This window comes from Pan troglodytes, chromosome 17 (assembly GCF_028858775.2).
Source record: "Pan troglodytes isolate AG18354 chromosome 17, NHGRI_mPanTro3-v2.0_pri, whole genome shotgun sequence".
Classification (NCBI taxonomy): domain Eukaryota; kingdom Metazoa; phylum Chordata; class Mammalia; order Primates; family Hominidae; genus Pan; species Pan troglodytes.
In genome coordinates this window covers 72001354-72019122 of record NC_072415.2, presented here as the reverse complement: position 1 = coordinate 72019122, position 17769 = coordinate 72001354, and the positions used below count along the sequence as shown (strand labels likewise).

Here is a 17769-nt window from a genome sequence, read left to right as displayed (position 1 = left end):
ACACATTCTGACAATGGAAAAGAAAATGCTGCTCAGGGGTAGAGTGGAGTTCCAGGGAAGTAGATCATAATTCATATCTGATTTTCTGTCTGGTTTCATTTCTGACTTGTATTTTGGATTTTATTCCATCAAGTGGAGGCTCCTGTTTGAACACTATTACCTCTGGTACCCATCTTTATTTGGTGACCAGTTTCACCCTCACCTTGCTTTTTGATCTCTTAAGACCTTAAAGGAAAAATAAAAGGAGTATTTTTGATAAGAGAAAAGGAATTATGGGCTTCAGGAGGTGTCATACTTAAAGCTTTTCCAACAGGCTGACAGGATGAATTGCTTAAAAACGCTGGGCCTGCTGATCTTATAACACTGAGGCAGTTTTCACAGATATTTTCAACAACTGGGAGACACTGGAGTGGGTTCAGTAATTTATATGTTAGTAGAAAGAAAGGAGAGCATGCAATTGGCTCCCTCCTTTGTGATTTATCCCCTCCCATCTCTTTATATATAGATAAAAACAATCGACTTTTATATATCATATATTAATATATTATTATATGATATATATGATATATGCTTTATATTATATTATTGTATAATATATATTATATTATTGTATAATATATATTATATTATTGTATTATATATTATATTATTGTATAATATATATTACGTTATTGTATAATATATATTATGTTATTGTATTATATATTCTATTATTGTATAATATATATTGTATTATTGTTTAATATATATTATATTATTGTATCATATATATTATATTATTGTATAATATATATTATGTTATTGTATAATATATATTATGTTATTGCATAATATATATTATGTTATTGCATAATATATATTATGTTATTGTATAATATATAGTGTTATTGTATAATATATAGTGTTATTGTATAATACATATTATGTTATTGTATAATACATATTATGTTATTGTATAATGTAATATATTATGTTATTGTATAATGTAATATATTATGTTATTGTATAATATAATACATTATGTTATTGTATAATATAATATATTATGTTATTGTACAATATAATATATTATGTTATTGTACAATATAATATATTATGTTATTGTATAATATAATATATTATGTTATTGTATAATATAATAATTATTATACAATAATAATTATTATATAATATATAGAAATTATAATTTATATATATAATTTATAATTTATATATCTATAAAATATAATTTATAATTATAAAAAATAATTATTATTATATAATATAATATATTATATTGTATAATATATTATATATTATTGCATAATATATAATATATTATATTATTGTATGATATATTATATATTATTGTATAATATATAATATATTATTGTATAATATATTATATTATTGCATAATATAATATGTTATAGTATAATATATTATATTATTGTATAATATATTATATATTCTAGTATAATATATAATATATGATATTCTAGTATAATATATAATATATGATATTATAGTATAATATGTAATATATTATATTATTGTAAGATATATAATATATTATATTATTGTATAATATATCATATATTATATTATTGTATAATATATAATGTATTATATTATTGTATAATATAATATATTCTATGATTGTATAATATAATATATTCTATGATTGTATAATATAATATATTCTATGATTGTATAATATATAATATATTATATTATTGTATAATATATAATATATTATATTATTGTATAATATATAATATATTATATTATTGTATAATATATAATATATTATCTTATTGTATAATAATATAATATATTATATTATAGTATAATATATAATATATTATATTGTTGTATCATATATAATATATTATATTATTGTATCATATATATTATATATTATATTATTGTATAATATATACTATATTATTGTATAATATATACTATATTATTGTATAATATATATTATATTATTGTATGATATATTATATCATTGTATAATATATACTATATCATTGTATAATATATATTATATTATTGTATAATATATGATATTATTGTATAATATATAATATATTATTGTACAATCTATATTATATTATTGTATAATATATAATATATTATTGTATAATATATTATATATTATATTATTGTATAATATATAACATATTATTGTGTAATATATTATATTATTGTGTAATATATTATATCATTGTATAATATATTATTGTATAACATATATTATATTATTGTATAATATAATATATTATATTATAGTATAATATAATATATTATATTATATTATTGTATAATATAATATATTATATTATATTATTGTATAATATAATATATTATATTATTGTATAATATAATATATTATATTATTGTATAATATAATATATTATATTATTGTATAATATAATATATTATATTATTGTATAATATAATATATTATATTATTATATAATATATTATATTATTGTATAATATAATATATTATATTATTATATAATATATTATATGATTGTATAATATATCATATATTATTGTATAATATATCATATATTATTGTATAATATATCATATATTATTGTATAATATATCATATATTATTGTATAATATATCATATATTATTGTATAATATATCATATATTATTGTATAATATAATATATAATTGTATAATATATATTATTGTATAATATAATATTTTATATATTATATATTATACAATAATATATAATATATAATATATTATATATATTATATATATTGAATATATTAATATTGAAGGAGGTTGGGTGTGGTGGCTCATGCCTGTAATCCTAGCACTTTGGGAGGCCAAGGTGAGCACATCACCTGAGGTCAGGAGTTCAAGACCAGCCTTGCCAACATGGTGAAACCCCGTCTCTACTACAAATACAAAAATTATCTGGGCATGGCGGTGGCCACCTGCCATCCCAGCTACTTGAGAGGCTGAAGCAGGAGAATCACTTGAACCTGGGAGGCAGGGGTTGCAGTGAGCCAAGATCGTGCCATTGCACTCCAGCCTATACAAACAGAGTGAAACTCTGTCTCAAATATATAATATATTATTCAATAATATATAATATATTATTGTATAATATATAATATATTATTCAATAATATATTATATATTATTGTATAATATATAATATATTATTCAATAATATATTATATATTATTGTATAATATATAATATATTATTCAATAATATATAATATATTATTGAATAATATATAATATATTGTGGTATAATATATAATATATTGTTGTATAATATATAATATATTGTATAATATATAATATATTGTTGTATAATATATAATATATTGTTGTATAATATATATTATTGTATAATATATAATACATTATTGTATAATATATAATACATTATTGTGTAATAGATAATACATTATTGTATAATATATAATACATTATTGCATAATATATAATACATTATTGTATAATATATAATATATTATTGTATAATATGTAATACATTATATTATTGTATAATATATAATACATTATATTATTATACAATATATAATACGTTATATTATTATATAATATAGAATACATTATATTATTGTATAATATATAATACATGATATTATTGTATAATATATAATATATTGTATATTGTATAATATATAATATATTGTATATTGTATAATATATAATATATTGTATATTGTATAATATATAATATATTGTATATTGTATAATATATAATATATTGTATATTGTATAATATATTATATATTGTATATTGTATAATATATTATATATTGTATATTGTGTAATATATTATATATTGTATAATATATAATATATATTATATCTTATATATATCATATATTGTATATGATATATATTATATCTTATATATCATATATTATTATATATTTGAGACAGAGTTTCACTCTGTTTGTATAGGCTGGAGTGCAATGGCACGATCTTGGCTCACTGCAACCCCTGCCTCCCAGGTTCAAGTGATTCTCCTGCTTCAGCCTCTCAAGTAGCTGGGATGGCAGGTGGCCACCGCCATGCCCAGATAATTTTTGTATTTTTAGTAGAGACGGGGTTTCACCATGTTGGCCAGGCTGGTCTTGAACTCCTGACCTCAGGTGATGTGCTCGCCTTGGCCTCCCAAGGTGCTAGGATTACAGGCATGAGCCACCACACCCAACCTCCTTCAGTGTTAATTAGGAAAACATGCAGGTCACATTCACGGAGGTCTGTAATTTCTTTATGAGTGGACTCTTTTTTAAAAGTCAAAAGTCTTTTTTAACCTTACAAAAGTTAAAACTCTTTTTAAAAGTCTTTTGTTAACATTTCCTTTTTTAAAAAGATGAATTAGAGCTTTCCTCCCTATGGCAGGAATAGGTGGGCATTAGTTTCCCTCTAAGTGAACAATTCTCCCAACAGGGAAACCTCCAAGAAAATAGATACGTTATGAGCGGAAGGTGTCCGAGTTACCAGTGGAGTATCCGTGCAGGTCTGCAGCAACTTCAATTCTTGCCTCTTCAGAAGAAAGAATTTGACTGAGGGACATAAAGCAGAAGAGATTGAGGCGAGATTCAGAGCAGGAATGGAAATTTATTTAAAAAGGTTTTAGAACAGGAAAGAGGAAAATTCACTTGAAAGAGACCCAAGTGGGCACCTGAAGGTCAAGTGCCGTGTTTAACCTTGATTTTAGGACTGTATAGCCTTGCCTCTTTCCCATGATTCTTCCCTGAGGGTGGGCTGCCCGCATGCGCAGTGCCCTCCTTACCCTTGGGAGGTGAGCACGTGCAGTGTGTGTAGGAAGCTGCATGCATGCCCATCTAAGGCTTTTTTTTTTTTTTTTCTTTTGAGATGGAGTTTCGCTCTGTCACCCAGGCTGGAGTATAATGGCGCCGTCTCGGCTCACTGCAACCTCTGCCTCCTGGGCTCAAGTGATCCTCCTGCCTCAGCCTCCCTGGTAGCTGGGATCACAGGCATGCACCACCGTGCCCAGCTAATTTTGTGTTTTTAGTAGAGATGGGGTTTCTCCATGTTGGTCAGGCTGGTCTCGAATCCTGACCTCAGGTGATCCGCCCGCCTTGGCCTCCCAAAGTGCTGGGATTATAGGCGTGAGCCTCTGCGCCCGACCCCATCCGAAGCTTTCTTCCCCTTTCCGGTGGAGTGCCCCCAGAAGGGCATATTTTGCCATTTCGTCTCTTACTGCGCATGCCTGGAAAGTTGCTTCCCTTGATGCCTGCATTCAACGAACACTTTAACATTCACAGCTGTGGATTATCAAGAGATTGTCTCTCCCTGGCACCCTGGCACTGGCTGCATTATCACTTTTAGAGAGGCAGTGTGACAACTGTCGAACCATCGCCTGACATGCCTAGTGGGTCGGGGAGAAGGGCCGTCTCCTACCCGGCTCATGCCTATCTCACTACCTGTAACAGACACACACCAGTGATTTCTATACTTGATTATTGAAATCCTTTCCTGAAGTTCAGTTCTCCTTCTTAAAGACTGTCTGAGCCAATACCACATGATCTCACTTAATGTGGACTCTAAAAAAGTTGAAGTCATAGAAGTAGAGGGTAGAGTGGAGGTTACCAGGGCTAGGGTGACAGGCTGGGGAAAGGTGACATGTTGTTCAAAGGGTACAAAGTTTCAGTTCCACAGGAGGCATAAGTTTTACCCAGCTTGGAGAGTACAGTTAACAGTGATGTATTGTTTATTTCGAAATTGCTAAAAGAGTAGATTTTAAATGTTCTCAATACAAAAAAATGGTAAATATGTAGGGTGAAAGATATGTTAATTAGTTACTTATCCCACCATATATACATACATCATAACATGCATGTATACATGTTATGATGTATCATAACATCACTTTGTGCACCATGAATATATATGTCAATTAAAAACAAAATAAAAATTTTAAAATAAAAGTCTTGGGATTCAGTGGATTTAAACTGATATTCTTTTATTAAAACATGTGGGCTAGGCTGGGCTTGGTGGCTCATGCCTGTAATCCCAGCACTTTGGGAGGCCGTGACAGGCAGATCACTTGAGGTCAGGAGTTCGAGACTAGCCTGGCCAACATGACAAAATCCCCTCTCTATTAAAAATATACAAATTAGCTGGGTGTGGTGGTATGCACCTATAATCCCAGCTACTCGGGAGGCTGAGGCAGGAGAATTGCTTGAACCTGAGAGGCAGAGGTTGCAGTGAGCTGAGCTTGCACCACTGCACTTCAGCCGGGGCGACAGAGCAAGATTCTGTCTCAAAAAAAAAAAAAAAAAAAAAAGAAAGAAAAAGAAAAGAAAAGAAAATATCTGGGCTAATAATACTTAGAGAAACCTAGGGGAAAAAATGTCCCAATACCTGCTTTAAGCTTTGGAGTAATGTTCTCCTGAGGGCGGCAGAAGCAACAGCATAGTTGAGCTTTCAACCAGCATTCTAAAGCCGGTTGAGGAAATGTCCTGTGAGTCCTCTACACAGAGTGACCACTTACAGAAAACCTCTCTCCTTTGTCTGTTTCCTGTGCCTTCTGCTCCAGGTGGGTGTTCCTGCTCATGGTTCTTTCATGCCATCCCTTCTTTCCCAGACTCCTCTCCCTCCTTATCTTCTGACCCACAACCCTCTCTTCATTTCTCAGCCCTCCAGAAACCCCCTGGAGATAAGCTAAAAATAACATGTTTCTTCTAAAGGGAAGGATATACATTCAAGAAAGAAAAAGAGAAAATTTAGAGTGCGAGGGGGCAGAGACAGAAATTAAAAGAGGGGGCGTACAATAGCCCCAAAGTGGAAACAGCCCAAACTTCCAACAACAGATAAATGGATAAACAAAATGTGGCATATACATACAACAGAATATTACTCAGCCATGAAAAGGAATGAAGTGCTGATACATGTCATAATATAGACGAACCCCAAAATGTTATGCTAAGTGAAAGAAACCAGACACAGAATGCTACATATTTTATGATTCCATTTATAATAAATATTCAGAATAGATGTATCCATAAAGACAGAAGGCAAATTGGGGTTGCCAGGGATGGGGTGTGGAGGTTGGGGTGGGAGGAGATAGGATATGGGTATGGGCTTTACTTTGGAGTGTTAGAAATGTTTTGGAACTAGATAGAGATGGTGGTTGTACAGCATTGTAGAGGCATTAAATGTCATAAAATTGTTGGCTCTAAAATGGTGAATTTTATATTATATAAATTTCATCTCAGTAAAGTTAAAAAAATTTATAAAGGGGAGAAAGATGTGTCAAAACTTCCAATTCCACTTCTTTTAGATTTCATAACCTTCACATTGGCCTTTCTCCTAAATTGTGTCTCAGAGAAAGTTTCACATTTAATTTAGATACTAAGCCCCACGGATTGGTCCTGGGTTGACCTCCAAATCTTGTTAAGTATTGAATCAGTCTTCAGTAAAACAGCCCTAATAAAAATGGGAAGAATAAAGTCATCCTGTGAGTCAGTGAGAGGACTGGGAATGGATCCCAAGGAGCATTACCTTGCAGTCTCTTCTAAATTCTGTTGATATCTCTCCATGTCCCTGAAACTCCTGACATAATGGAAAATGACTTGTCAAATGATGTCATCCACCCAACCAGGAGAAAAAGCTCAGAGGAGCCTCGAACATAGGTTACAGATTGCCACGTCCTCTGGAGGCTGTTGCATTCAGATTTGATCGTGCTGTTGGCAGAATTATGAAGCAACGTAAAATTTGTCTGGGCTGCTCTTAGCTCACTCTTTTCTGTATCCTTTGACCCTCTCTGGGACCCTGGCTTCTAGGCTCCAAGCACCTGGACAGAGCTTCTACCCCTCTACCTCTCCTTTTATTCTTCCATCTATACCAGTATTTAGAAAGGTGACATCATTTCTCCCTGAGAATGAATTTTACGTAAGCATCTCCTACTAACATTGTTGAAGATATGTCCACTTCGTCGTGAGCCCCAGATATTTTCACAGGGTTGCTGAGCATTGTCAGGACCCTCAGTCCATCTGGTGATCTGCCTGGTGTGTTCCAGGAAGACACACTGGAGTAATTCACTATTGCAGATCACTGTCAAATATGAAGTCTAGGTACCACAGAGAAGTAGTAGTCAGGGTACCCTAGCTGGTAAACTGACTAAATAGATTGAATTGTAGAAAAATACAGATCTACAAAAGTGATTAAGGTTCTAGCTTTAACTTTGCCCAGAGGCAAATTGCTGGGTTTCTGTGCCTAAAAAGGATCAAAGGACCAGTTGACTCAATGGTGCAATTTGCATTAGGTCCATTTAACTCAAAAAAACATTTTACCTTCAAGGAGTTTATGAGTCATTTCTATATTCTCTTTCCAACATCTATAATACCCTCCTGTAATATGCTCTCACATTATCCCTGCTTATTGAGATCACAAGAGGGGCCACCAGGTGATGGAGAGTTAAACTATAATCAGAAAAACGTATCTCTGTACTTGCAGGTAATACAGATTTAGCACCTCACTTGGCTGGCCAACCTCTTTTTGCGACTTCAAAATCATTCAATACTATCCATTTTCAAGGAAATGGGGAACACTTCCAAGTTGTTTGTTATTACCATGTACCTATCAGAGTCCCCACTTTCTAGGAACACAAGGTGTTATCAGTGTCAGATGATCCAATTCACAAGTGGTTGTTAACTGCTGGTCAGCTGAAGATGTCACTGATGCTCTGTCCATTCTTGGGCGCCTCTCAGGGACTTCAGCTTGCACTGCCCATTCAAGTACCAACCACGCACCATAGAATGAGAAGTTGGAGGGAAAATATTTAGGCCTACACTTTGCTCCTAATTTTCTCGTGTTTTAAATGCAAACTAATGGAATCTGCAAGAAATATCAGCAAAGTAAGTATGCAAATATAGTTGCCAGAGGCCTTTTCAGGATCCTTATCCTTTCAATGAGACTTAGAACACGCCTCTGTCATTTCCTAACATTTTGGTTTGCTGGGTTTTTATTAACTACTTGACATCGATTTTTAGAAATCTTCTTTGGGGGTAGGGACTACATTTTTTCCACTTCTTATTTTCAATATTTATTTTTCCATTCTGAAGCTTAATCTCAGGGGGAAGTTCCTTGGTCAGTGTTTGGGAAAATTACTTTTGGGGCTGTTGCCAGACCTCTGGGTGACTTTGAAGTCCAGACAGCACCAAACTAAACATGGTCATAGCCCTTTTGCTGCTATTTGTGTAAGTGTCTGTTGCATTGGGTGCCTCTGGGCAGGCCCAGGGAAACTTTGGAAATTAGATTGATTCCAGTGAATAAATTAACTCAACAATATTGCACAGATAAAATCAACCTGATTTTGATGACTCTGGAATGGATGAACATTTGTAAATATGCCTTTACATTTCCAAAATAACATGGGCTAAAGAGGTGACAGAAGTCATTACTTTTAAATCTTCTATCAATATCATTTTAGGAGATTTTAGGAGTCAAACTGAGGGATAATAGTTTGGAAAGTTTTGTGGAATTTTTTGTAAGGCTAAATATCCGATATTGCCAAGGGGTGTGGTGGGGCTGATACATGAGGATGACTTATTAGGGGAAGTTCAGCTCCTTTTCCAGGTGCCTAAGACATTACTTTGACAACCTGTTGAGGAAATTAACCCATGACATTGGTAACAGAGAAAAGATCGAATGCACCACCCTTTTTTCATCTGTTTAACCAGGCCCTCTATTTGTCTTATATTTGTTTCACCCATCTGCACTCTGTAATGTAGATTGGTACTGCTACTGTTCCTCACACTCCAAATCTTTGACACTGTTAAATCTTGAGAGGATAAAATAGCTCTTAGACTCCATGAAGGGCAATGACAGAATTGGTATGGTTACTACCGGGTATTCAGGGAAAGTCCATATGTATAAAGATTTCTCCATGTTTCTGAGCTGTGATCACCATGATTTTGTATTTAGTAATAGACCTAGTATAGTATTTATCTTTTGCTGCATAACAAATTGTCCCGAAACTTAACAGCTGCAAACAACAGCAACCATCCATTATGTCATAGTTTTTGAGAGTCAGGAGTGAGGTGGTTCTGGCTCAGGGTCTCTTATATTGTTGGCCAGGGCTACAGGCATCTGAAGGCTTGAGTGAGGTTGGAAGAAGATCCACTTCTTTTTTTTTTTTTTTTTTCAAGATGGAGTCTTGCTCTGTTGCCCAGGCTGGAGTGCAGTGGTGTGAGCTCGGCTCACTGCTCAGCTCACTGCAACCTTCACCCCCAAGGTTCAAGCAGTTCTCTTGCCTCAGCCTCCCAAGTAGCTGGGATTACAGGCGCTGGCCACAATGCCTAGCTAATTTTTGTATTTTTTTGTTTGTTTGTTTTGAGACGGTGTCTTGCCCTGTCGCCCAGGCTGGAGTGCAGTGGCTCTATCTAGGCTCACTGCAAGCTCTGCCTCCCGGGTTCACACCATTCTCCTGCCTCAGCCTCCTGAGTAGCTGGGACTACAGGTGCCCGCCACCACGCCCGGCTAATTTTTTGTATTTTTAGTAGAGATGGGGTTTCACCACGTTGGCCAGGCTGATCTCGAACTCTGGGCCTCAAGTGATCTGCCCGTCTCAGCCTACCACAGTGCTGTGATTACAGGCATGAGCCACTGTGCCTGGCCTGTGGAAGACCCACTTCTAAGAAAGCTCACTCACAGGGTTGGTAAATTGATGCTGCTTTTTGGCAGAAAGCCTCACTTGCTCACCATGCAGAATTCTCCATGGGGTACTTGAGTGTCTTTGTGACATGGTAACTGGGTTCTCCCAGAGTGAGTGATGGAAGAGAAACAGAGGACACAATGTCTTTTATGAGCATGGATGCCACGGACCATCAATTCTGCACATCCTTTTGCTCCGCAGGCCAGCCCTATTCAATGTGGGAGAGGAGGACATGCCAGGAGAAAGAATCATTGAGTGCCGTCTTGGAGACTGCCTACCACACCTAGAATTACTCTGCCATGATACCTTGGACCAGGTGGAGTCTTGGGGAGCTAGGAAGGCATCTGTTTTTTGTGGCTTCTTTGTGGACTACAGTCTTGCCTGCTTCCTAGGCCTCTCCCTAGTGAGGTCTCCCTGGCTGGCTGTCTGCTTTGTTTCCAAGCCTTTAGAAATTTCTCCTATGGGCTGGGCATGGTGGCTGATGCCTGTAATCCCAGCACTGTGGGAGGCCAAGGTAGGTGGATCACCTGAGGTCAGGAGTTTGAGACTAGCCTGGCCAACATGGTGAAATCCAGTCTCTACTAAAACTACAAAAATTAGCTGGACATGGTGGCACACACCAGTTATCCTAGCTACTCGGGAGGCTGAGGTGGGAGAATCACTTGAACCCAGGAGGTGGAGGTTGCAGTGAGCTGAGATCATGCCAGTGCACTCCAGCCTGGGTGACAGAGCGACACTCCGTAGGAAAAAAAAAAGAAAGAAAGAAAAGAAAAAAGAAATTTCTCCTATGGCTGGACTTCAACCTTAAAGGTCCCCAGAATCAGCACATTGCAGAGATGGAAAGGTCAACAGTGGTCTGATTCCCTTCTTTTATTATAAGGAACTATCATTATTTACAAGGTCAATCTAAGATAGTTCTTAGACAGATCACCTGTAATAACCTATAACCTGTGGCTCAAAAGTGAGGGGTCTGGAAATTTCCCTTAGTGATTTGGGCTACTAAGATCCAGAGGGTTGAGAGTTGAAGAGTTACCCTTATACTCCTTCTCTCCTTATTTTAATACTGCGTACTCACCTGTACACCTAGACCCTTGTCATTGTATGAATGAATGAACAGATAATTGATTTTCAATAAGGAGATGGGAAAATTGCTGAAGACCTTTGATGCCAGGAGTGTGGAGAAGGGGAAGCACTGAAGAGAGGTTTGTCCCAGTATATGCTCCTCCCACTAATTTGGCAGGGATGTGGGTTATGCCAGAGACTGGAGGAATAAGTGGACCAAACCTCTCTTACTCAAATCCTCCCTTCCTTGGGCTTCACTGTCAAATTTCCAAACCAACCATCTTTTCCAGAAAGGGTCCATAGACTGGGCATGGTGGCTCACACCTGTTATCCCAACACTTTGGGAGGCCAAGGCAGGCAGGAGGATGTCTTGAGCCCAGGAGTTTGAGACCAGCCTGGGCAACATAGGAAGACCCCATCTCTACAAAAAAAAAAAAAAAAAATTAGCCGAGTCTGGTGATGTGCACCTATAGTCCTGGCTACTCTGGAGGCTGAGATGGGAGGATCACTTGAGCCAGAGAAGTCAAGGCTGCAGTGAGCCATAATTGCACCACTTCACTCCGGCCTGGGTAACAAAGTAAGACTCTGTCTCAAATAAATAAAAGAAAAAGGTCCATAGGATTCACTGCTCCTTAGTCCTCATGGCTGTCCACGTGTGCATAACTTCCGGCAAGGTCAACTGAACCGAAACAGAAGTCATTTCCTTAGGCGTGAAACAAATAAGGCATGAAAAACTAAAAGGTAAACAACTGTATTTTTTTGAGGGATGGGACTCTAGCAAAGTATCAGAATTAAGGCAGGCCTTTGAGGTTTTCTTTCTTTAAAATGATGCTTGATTGATCTCCTCAGTCTATACTTTGTGAACACAGTGTCCAATGCAGACAGCCTTGCTCGCTTCATAGAAAAAAACCACAGCTCTTCTCATTGTGGCTCTAGCCTATGGAGTGATGATTCTCCCTATGTATGTTCTATCTGGGCCAATCCCAGAGAAGTTTAAGACACTGTTGTTCCAGGGGAAGAGAGATAAAATAGCTAGCATGGATGATTTATACCTGGAACTCATTAAATTTGTTTCCTCTTCTACATCTAAGCTAGCCACGTATTTTTTGCCGTGGTTTGCTGGCACATGCCAGAGATAACCCCTCTCATAAAGAACTTTGGAACTATGACTTGAAATAGTGCAGACTTGCATCATTTTTAGCAGTTTGGCAAAGTGGCTTGAAAAATGTGAGTACTTGAAGATTTCAAACTGTTGGCAATAATAGGATCTTCTGTTTCCAGGAACACTCTCAGGCTTTTAGGTCTTGTTGTTCTGCTTAAATTATACCAGGTACTAGCCATATTTCTAAGAGTATTTCCTAACATGGGGTCTAAGGATTGTTGTGTGTGTGTGTGTGTGTGTGTGTGTGTGTGTGTGTATGAGACAGAGGAAGATACAGAGACAGAAAGAGACAGAAAGTTGGAGAAAAAGAGACGAAAAGAGACAGAGAGGCAGAGATAGAGTCCTCACTCTTGACTGCAGCTCCTGAAAGAGTTCTTAGAAGCAACTGACACTATTGTCAGAGCATCAGAAATTGGAGTGGGAGAATTAGGTGAAGGCTGAATGAAATGTCAGAGAAGGTTGTAAGGACAGAAAGCAGTCATTCACATTAAGAGGTGAAGGAATATTGTCATAGAATAAAGGGAAGGAAAGATAATTTAAAGAAAACAATAGAGGTCTTAGACAATCTGCTTGATGATCAAGAATTTCTGACAGCAAGAAATAGAAGAATGTACACTTCTCAGAAAAGAGACCATTGGATTAGCATAGAAGGAACCTCCCAAGTTCTTCTGAAGGATGTGGCCCCTGCCCAGCCAATTGGAAGAGAACAGCCAAAAAGTTTCTTTGTAGTAGAGGATGCACTGTGATCTCAAGAAACAACTCGTAGCTTCTCTCTAACTTAGGGGAACACAAGGAATCCCTGAGAAACCTAGAAGAGCTGATTAAGCTGAGTCACAGCAGGATACAGTGGCTCACGCCTGTAATCCCAGCACTTTGGGAGGCCGAGGCAGGAGGATTACTTCAGTGGGAGTGTTTGAGAGCAGCCTGGGCAACATAAGGAGACCCCATCTCTATAAAAACAAAACAAAAACAAATATTGATTATAATCATGTATGTGCATGGTAGTGCACGCCTGTGATCCCAGCTACTTGGGAGGCTGAGGTGGGAGGATTGCTGGAGCCCAGGAGGTCAAGGCTGCTTTGAGCCAGGATTGTGCCAATGCACTCCAGCCTGAGCAACAGAGAGATATCTCGTTTCAAAAAGAAAAAAAGAAAAGGAAAAAGTTGAGTCACATTTATGACAGGCTGGAGGAATGAACAAAGAAAAGCTAAGAAAAGGGAAAAGATCCAGGGATGTCTGATGTAACCATTCACGTAAGCCAATGGGTGCCGCCAGTGCTCATAAAGACAATACCTGCCTCATCTCAGATGAAAAAATATGGCGCATGAAGACATAAGTGTTTGTATTGTTACATAACTAGTACATGAGCATCATTCTTGTCTTCCCATAGGGTTTGGAGGACTTCATAGCGGTAAGCATGTCACAAACAGATGAGAGTTAGTGAGCACCTCATGCATAATCCATCCAGCATCACAGGCCTCGTCCCCTGCCTGCTTCCCTCCACAGCCTCGAGAAAAGTGAACAGCTCTCTCTCTGCTGCTCACACCAATTGGTGCTCCTGGGGTAGCAGATGACTAGACAATGGAAATATTTTATAGATCCTGTGATTTCAAGACTAGAGAAAGTAGATTTTTGAAGATGAGAAATCACTTAGAGGAAGTGACCAGGGCTGGTCGGCTTTTTATGGTGGTTCCTTTGCCCCCAAAACCTCTGCCCCTGGTGTTGGTTTATGAAAAATCACAACAGCAGGGATTGTTTGGGATAAGACGTGTCTTCTAGGGGCAGGATGTGGCAGGCTATTAGTCATTCATCATCAGCGTGGATCGGCTGGTGCAGACTGTTTCCTCTATGAGAGCTGATAGTGGTTGTACCGACGCAACGGACGTTTGATTTGAAAGCAACTGAGGAGCAATTGGGTGATTGTGGAGCATGGAGCATTTTGAAGGGATGAGAAGGGGTGGGATGCTTCAGTGGGAGCTAGAGAGCAGCTCCCAACCGTGGAGACTAAGAATTGAGGGAGCAGGCCAAAAAGAACAGCCCGAGAAACTTCTCCAGGCCCTAATGTAATGGGACGACAGAAATCACAGAGCAGACACCAGAGTGAGGCATCAGGAGGCAGTGCCCTGGGCCCTTCAGCAACCTCTACAGGCGGCTGCTGGTGCTGCTCTGGGGTGGGCTGGGGGTGCATCCTCCAGCGGAGGTGGGAACAGCTGGAACCTCCAGGGCTCCCACGTGCAGCTCTCAGGGCATACACAGTCCAGGACCTGCTGCAATGCTGGCAGCACAAGCACCAGCTATGGGAACTCCAACAGCATCTGCCTGGCCCCCTCCATGATGTCCAAGGCCAAGGAGGCTAAGAACTGGCGGGACACGGGGTGGTAGAGAACCACATGAGGAATAACCAAGTGCTGGGAACTGGAAGTGGTTCTACAAGTGTCCATGCTGTGCAGCGAGTAGCTGAAAGGTGAAGCAGGAGATTCTGACCCGGTCTGCATTCCCACTTCCCTCCAGGCCTGTCAGCTTCTTTCCCGTCATCAGGAAAGATTCAAAGAACCCTGGGGATCAGTGGCACAAGGGAATCCCAGTGGCCTTTGTCCCAGTGAGCTGAGCTACGAGCCAGAAGTTTACGGGTGTGGTTGAATTCCAAATGGCTGTCAACAAGGCAGGTCCAGTGGTGACAGACAATGGGAATTTTATCTTCGACTGGAAGTTTGACCAGGTACATAAATGGGGTGAAGTGAACAGAGCTGCCAGAATGGTCCCACGTGTGGTGGACACAGGCCTGTTCATCCACATGGCTGAGAGAGCCTACTTCAGGATGCAGGATGGCTCAGTGAACAGGAGGGAACAGCCTTTCTGTTGACCTTGCAAGCAGCAGAGTGTCTTCACCCTCGAACCACAGGTCACAGCCAAGGGGGATGTTTCTTTCCAGGGGCCTTTGCCTTCATGTGTCTGTGCCAGGGTGGACAACTGGCAGAAGGGAGAAGGCAGGGCAGTTAAATCCAGTCTTCTGAAGTATTGTTATTAAGTATCTTTTTTTTTTTGAGGTAGGGTCTTGCTCTGTCACCCAGGCTGGAGTGCAGTGGCGTGATCTCGGCTCACTGCAGCCTCCGTTTCCTGGGTTCAAGCAATTCTCATGTCTCAGCCTTCCAAATAGCTGGGATTACAGGTGCCCACCACCATTCCCAGCTAATTTTTGTATTTTTCGTAGAGACAGGGTTTTGCCATGTTGACCAGGCTGGTCTCGAACCCCTGACCCGAAGTGATCTGCCCGCCTTGGCTTTCCATAGTGCTGGGATTACAGGTGTGAGCCACTGTGCCCAGCCTGTTATTAAATATCTTTTAAAAGAGAGAAATATAAATATATATTTTTACTATTAAAGTATTCAGGGTTTTTTAATAAAGATAAAAAAAGAGAAATCATAGTGAGGTCTGAGGATGGGTTTCCTGAGTTCTGCGCTTGGAATAGTAGTGGGAGTTAGGGTAAAAGAGTTCACTTTAGGAAATCAGAATTTAGTGTTTCTTTGCTGCAGGACTCCTCTGAGACTTTAATATGCTAATGAGCATCATGCATATCCAAAAAAGACTGCAATATAAAGTGTGTAACAAGTTTATTTTAGCAAACATTTGAAGGGCATCTCAGGGGATTAGTGGTCAACAGGATACATTTTCGACGAATAAATTCTTGTTTATTTGAAACGTCGACATCTAAAATCTTGGGCAGTATTTTCACCTCCGAACTTCAGGTGAAAAGGTGGTGTTAGTTGGGCCATCTGTTTTCTTTCTAATTCTGGAATCTATACCCATAAGAAATGCAAGCAGTTACCATCTGAATGAAGATTGATGGGGCAATGGAAGGAGGTAGGAAAGGCAGCAAAGGCAAAAGTCAGCATTATGAAATCCTCCCAATGCCAAGTGACTCTGAAAAACAAGAGGGGAACGCATTTCCTCCTGCACTCCTCATTCCACAGCTCTGGGACCCACAGCTCAGAGCACCCCATGCTGCAGTAACTAACTTTTCCTCTCCACTGACAATTCACAGACCTGCCCAGCATGTCTCTGTTAAGTCCTACAAGTTTTATCTCCTAAATGGCCCTTGTATTAGCCTGTTCTCACATTGCTATAAAGAAATACCTGAGACTGGTTAATTTATACAGAAAAGAGGTTTAATTGGCTCATGATTCTGCAGGCTGTACAGGAAGCATGATGCTGGCAACTGCTTGGCCTCTGAGGAGGCCTCAGGAAACTTAGAGTCATGGCAGAAGGCAAAAGGGGAAGTGAGACGTTTCATATGGCCAGAGCAGGAGGAAAAATGTGGGGGAGATACTACCTACTTTTAAACAACCATATCTCATGATAACTCACTCACTATCATGAGAATAGCACTAGGTAGATGGAGCTAAACCATCAGAAACCACACCCGTGGTACATTCACCTCCCACCAGGCCCCACTTCCAACACTGAGGGTTACAACTGAGCATGAGATTTGGGTGGGGACATAGATCCAAACCGTATCAGCTCTCAAATAGAACTAGTATGTGATCTAGCAACACCACTGCTGGGTATATATCCAAACAAAAAGATATTTAAGAAATATCTGCACCTCCCATGTCTGCTGCAGCACTATTCACAATAGCCAAGATATGGAATCAGCTTAAGTGTCCATCAGTGGATGAATGGATAAAGAAAATGTGGTACATATACATAATGGAATACTATTCAGCCTTAAAAAGAATGAAATCTTGTTATTTGCAACAACATGGATGAAACTGGAGGATATTATATTAAGTGAAATAAGCGAGGCACAGAAAGACAAATACTGCATCTTCTCACTCATATATGAGAGCTAAAAAAAA

At 37.8% G+C, this 17769-nt stretch overlaps 1 pseudogene; it reads left to right on the top strand.

Moving 5' to 3' along the window:
- The window catches only part of LOC100610506 (ribose-5-phosphate isomerase-like), a 67107-nt pseudogene extending 51331 nt beyond the window's left edge, over positions 1 to 15776 (top strand).
- Positions 15777 to 17769: the final 1993 nt, after the last annotated feature.